Source organism: Lissotriton helveticus, chromosome 9 (assembly GCF_964261635.1).
Source record: "Lissotriton helveticus chromosome 9, aLisHel1.1, whole genome shotgun sequence".
Taxonomy (NCBI): Eukaryota; Metazoa; Chordata; class Amphibia; order Caudata; family Salamandridae; genus Lissotriton; species Lissotriton helveticus.
In genome coordinates this window covers 502812776-502818775 of record NC_136070.1, presented here as the reverse complement: position 1 = coordinate 502818775, position 6000 = coordinate 502812776, and positions in this window count along the sequence as shown.

Genomic DNA, 6000 nt, shown 5'->3' with positions numbered 1-6000 from the left:
ATATAGGGAGCGCCTGGATAAATGTTGTTTGGTATGCTCTTAAGGCTGGAATACAGGGGAAGACATCAAGATATAGCTAGGCTCATCAAAATAGGGCAAAAAACTGCTGCAAGAGTTATATGAGGCTTTATTATCCGCAGAAAAACATATAATTATGGCTATTTCTAGTGGTGATGAAATTGAAAAGGCCCAACTGAGCGATGCGGTCACCAAATCTGTAATAGTTAATATTTCCTCTAAAAAGGAGGAGGATAAATACATGGCCTGGATGGGCAGGGTATATCAAAGGGTGACTCATTTGTTGGCCATGTACACGAGACAGAAAGCAGCACAGGTAGTGATTAGGGACATTTGTGATCCTCAAAGTAGGATGGTCTCCGACATGGCTGTAATACGCTCAGCTTTTCAAAAATTCTATCAGCATCTGTACACTGAAGAGGGTCGTCAAGAGGGTAAATAAATTAACAATATTTACGGTGTATGACGCACAAGGGGCTAACTATAGAAGAACAAGAGTTGTTGGATGAACCAATTACGGGTGAAGATGTTACTATGACTATCCGATTAGTGCGGGTTAAGAAAGAGGTAGGGACGGATCTTATCCCTGGGAATTCTATAAGAACTTTGCCTCCTGCTTATAAATTCTTATGGTAGAAGTTTTTTTAAAAGCACAATCGGGGGGTGGGGGTGCACCAGGGTCTTGGGCTTCGGCCAATATATTAGTATTTCCCAAAAAAGGAAACCAGTGCAAGAATTAGGGTCTTATCGGCCAATCACTTTGGTCAATAGTGATGTAAAAATGTATGTCAAAATCTTAGCTACGAGTTTAGCAGAGGAATTCAAGAAGCTATTCTTATCAGTCCAACATGGGTTTATCCCAGAATGCAGTACATCTGATCACATACGCTGTGCGATTACACTATTTGACGCTGCTAAGATATCTGGAGCCCCTCTGGCATTCATTCTGCATGACGCGTAGAAAGCTTTTGATAGGGTCTCCTGGCCTTATCTATGGGCCGTTATGGAGAAAAAAGGTTTGGGTCCCAGGTTTATTACAGCATTCAAACATTTATACCGTAATCCAGTTGCCAGATTTCAATGATGGATGGTATGTCCTATGTGGTGGTTATTGGATGCAGTACGCAACAGGGGGGCGGGGGGCGGGGGGCTCCTCTCCCTTGCTGTTTGCCCTTTATATAGACCCAATGATTAGGAAAATAAAGGGCAATACTTTAATACTACCAAAACACAGTCAGGGAGGGAGAACTAAGGGTGGGAGTAGTTAGCGGAGTATTACTACGCAGAACTCCACAAAGTTGTACGTGAATTCCACAACTTCGCTCCACCAACAGAGACCTCACATATTTTTGGTATTATAACAAGTATCTGTGTCTTTACATGCTAAAATGCATATAGTCATTTCACAAAAGTGAAAGTGATAATTTAGCAAGCAGTGAGAGAGGTGATGATTTTGGGATGCTCCCTAACCTAGGGGGAGGACCAAGCAGATGCTTGGAACTCAAAGAGTATATCATGTCAGACAAAACAGTGGTAGTCCCATCCTCTCAGGACCACCCCAAGCACAGTTATTATGGGCAAAAATACAATCCCAACCAACGGCCCTGCAAAGCATTATGGGACAAGATTAGCAGTGGGCAGTGAATATTATAGAATCCAATATCAAAATAATTCTACAAAGTGCTGCAGTTCAACTTGTCGGTACTAGGTGTCCCTCACGAGTCAAATGCAAAAGCATTGAATCAAGCTGCAGTTCCACTAGTCGTTACTAGATGTCCCTTACGAGTCAAATGCAACATACCCCCCCAAATGAAAGGTGATGGGTTTCTAACCTACACCCTGGTAGTCCTCATCAGTTAAGTAGAGAAACCTGGAAAGTCCATCAGCCTTTGCATGGGCAACCCCAGGTCTGTGTTCCACTGTAAATTCCATTCTCTATATGGAAATGGACCACCTTAACAGCTTGGGATTCTCCCCACTCATCTGCATGAGCCATCGGAGAGGCCTGTGGATAGTTTTGAACATGAAAGTGAGTCACAAACAAATATAGTCTCACCTTTTCAGGGTCCAAGACACAGCAAAAGCCTTTCTCTCAATGGCACTCCACCTCTGCTCTCTGGGGAAAAGTTGCCTGCTAATAACAGCAACTGGCTGATATTCATTTAACTGTGACAACACTGTCCCAATCCCTTATTATGAAGCATCTGTCTGAACCACACATTCCTTTGTGCAGTCAGTGGCCAGCAGTACCTGTGTTGAACAAATGGCAGCTTTCAGAGTATCAAAAGCCTTCTCAAACTCTGGGGACCAATTCACCATCTTGAGCCTCTTCTTAGAAGTCAGTTCTGTTATGGGGCCCCACAATGGTCCCATAATTTTGAACAAACCTTCTATAGTACCCAGTCAGTCCAAGGAATGCCCTGACCTGAGTCTCGGTAACAGGAGCTGTCCAGTTCAAAATGTTTTAAAACTTGGCCTGGAGAGGCTATATGTGGCCTCCGCCTACCTGGCGGTGCAGTTATACCACAGAACTCTGCCCTATTTGATACTTACTTGCCTTAATAGTCTGGCCGGCCTGCTGCATGGCCTAAAGCACTTCCCTCAGGTCGCCTAAGGGATCTCTCCCAGGTAGAACTGTATAAAGCTATATCATCCAGATAAGCAACACTGGACTGCTCTAACCAAGACAAGACCCTGTTCACCAACCTTTGGGAGGTGGCAGGTGCATTCGTTAAGCCAAAGGGCATTACTTTGAACTTATAATGTCCCTCTGATGTGGAGAATGCAGACCTCTCCCTTGCTCCATCTGTGAGGGCAATCTGTCAGTAACCGGAAGTTATATCAAAAGTGCACAGGTACTTAGCAGCCTCTAAACTGTCAATGTGCTCATTAGCTCTAGGTATAGAGAGCATCTGTGTTTGTGACTGCATTCAGTCCTCTGTAATCCACACAGAACCTTAACTCCTTTGGTCCTCCCTGGGGATTGAGTTTGTGCAGCAGCACCACTGGACTGGCCATGGTCTCTCAGAAGGTTCAATTATCCCCAACTCCAGCATCTTAGCTACCTCGGCCTTAATGCTGGTTCTGACATGGTCAGACAACCTGTACAGTTTATTGTTGACAGGTAGGCTGTCCCCAGTGTCAATATGGTGCACACGCCACTCAGTGAGGCCTGCAGTCAAAGAGAACAGGCCAGCAAACTGCTCCAGCACCTGCTTGTATTCTCTGTGCTGCTGGTTTGCCAATTTGGGAGAGAGTACAGCTCCTTCCACTGATCCATCTTGCACATTATTAGAGAGGAGATCAGGCACTGGTTCAGTTTACTCCTCCACTCCCTCATCAGTGACCAGTAACATGGTCATATCTGCCCTGTCATGGTGGAGTTTCAATCTATTCACATGCAAAGTCAAGCATATAAGTAAGCTCACCCTTATTTTCTAAGATTGGATAGGGCCCACTCCACTTGTCATGAAGGGCCATGGGGCTCCAACACCAATAACAACTGTCCTGGAGTATACTCAGGCATAGGTGCCTTCTAATCATGCCAGTGCTTCATAAGCTCCTGGCTAGGCTCCAGGTTTCTGCTTACCTTGTACATGTACTCTTCCATGCTTGATCTCAGGCCTAGCACATAATCATGCACATTGTCCTTTGTTTCTTTGAGAGGCTTCTCCAAAGACTCACTCAGCAGGCACAATGCCCCCTCACATGGTGTCCAAACAACAACTCAAAGGAACTGAAACCAACCCCTGTCTAAGGAACATCCCTGTAGGCAAATAGTAGGCATGGGCGAAGAAGATCCCATCTCTTCCTGAGTTTCTCAGACAACCCAATGATCATGCCTTTCAGGGTCTTGTTAAACCTTTCCACAAGGCCATTTGTCTGTGGGTGATAGAGGAGGGTGAACTTGTAGTTGACACCACACTCATCCACATAGCAGTCCGATAGTTGGACAGAAAGTATCTGCCCCAATCTGACATCACCTCTTTCATAAAACCCACTCTGGTGAAAGCACCAAGCAGCACTCTACCCACTGCAGCACCATCTAAGGTTTTAAGAGGGATTGCCTCATGGTGCCTAGTGGCATGGTCCACTGTCACCAAGATGTACCGATTCCCTCATACAGTAGGTGGGTCCATACCCAACCTTTCAAAAGGAACCCAAATCCCTGGCAGTGGTATTAGGGGAGCCTTGGTCTTGCCACTGGCCTGATGGGTGACACAGGAGCTGCAAAACTCCTTTAACGTTTAAGACATATGGGACCAGTTCCATGTATTTGTCTGTCCCAAATGTTCTGCCAAGGGGATAGCATAACCCAAGGTCGGGATGAACTCAATGTACTTCTAGGGCACCAGCAACCTCCTAGTGGCTCGCTCCTTGAAGTTTCTGGCCTCAGTAAAAAGCACTCTATCTTCCCAGTAGATTCTGTGAACCCCATTGTCATCTAGGTTTTTTTTTGCATAGCAGAACTCCATGAACTCACCCAGGCCTGCTGTCATCCCCTTCTTCCTGCTTAGACACAATCTGCCTCAAGCTCTCATGGGTGGGACTATCTCTTTATCCCTTACTGAACTCCTTTCTGGAGGGTCCCACTTCTCCTGTCAGTTCTGCCAAAAGTGACAGCTCTGGCAGGGATGGAGTCCATCTCTCAGAGGCCAGATCCTCCCCATCAGGGTTAGATTCTTTGTGAACCTCTGGAGCTCCCATGGCTGGTTCACCAGGCCCAATACCCTTGCCCTTGGATGCTTGGCCCTTTGTTTCCAGGGTCCAAGTTCCCAGCCATTCCCTGCAGGATAGTCTGTGGCCTAGTCACAGCATATACCTTCTCAGGGAGCTGCAATATTTTCATATGGAGACCCCACTCCACGTCTGACCACTCAGATGCTTCAGGGGTCATTGCCCAGTAAACACTGGACTGGGAGTACAGGAGACACAGCTACCTTAATAGAGCCTGGCACACCTACCCATTCCAAATCTACCACAGCCATAGGATGGAGTTTGGTAGTGCTGTCTGCATAGGTCATCTGTGAAACTCACCAGGTAGCAACCTCTCCTGAGGTACTAGCTTGTCTAGGACTATAGTTACACTAGCCCCAGTGTCTCTGATAGCCTCTACCTCAGGCCCAATAACTTTAGGCCACTGCCTTTACTTATCCCTGTTTGGAGGAAAAGATGCAAGGGTTGCAGTATTCATTCCACCCATGGACACTAAGGTTGCTTCCACCACCTACCTACCCCTCTCCAGGGCACCACTCTCCACTCTCACACTTACAATGGCAATCTCTGGGGATGGACCCTTAGTGGGGGGCTTCTTGGTGCAGACAGCATCTCCCTTTTGTGCTCTGGCTGATTACATTCAAAGCACTTACCCACCTTTGCGGGATCAAAAGACCTACCATTCTTTCCCTGATATCCCCTCCCATTGAATTTTTGTCAGCTCGGGCCCCCCTCCTTGTTCAGGTTTTGTGGGTCTTTGGAGGACTCCTTTTGTTTTTGACCTTCTTTTCCCTGAGTTTGCCCTGTGGAGGGACCTGTCCTCCTTTCTTCTGGTCAACCCCGTGGTGCTGATTGGAAACCATGGTTCTCACCAACTCAATAGCTGCTTCCACCAGCTCTCTGTTGTTTGTCAGATTAGAGTCCACTAGATATTGGTGTAACTTCTCCTCTGCACAGTGAGCCAAAATATGTTCTTTCAACAACAAATTATACAATCCCTCATATGTGTCTACTTTGTTATCAACAATCCAGCCTTCCAGTGCCTTCACTGAGACGTCTACAAAGTCTACCCAATACTTTGTACTCACTTTCTGGGTGTCTCTAAACATCACTCTCTTCTGCTCTGGAGTCAGACCAAATTTCTTGACAAAGCATGCCTTCATCCGCTTGTATGATTCTGCATCTGTAAAAATTACTATTCCCACTCCAGAGAGTGCAACAGTAGGGAAAGCGCTGGATAGCGTAGGGGTAAAAATTACTATTCCC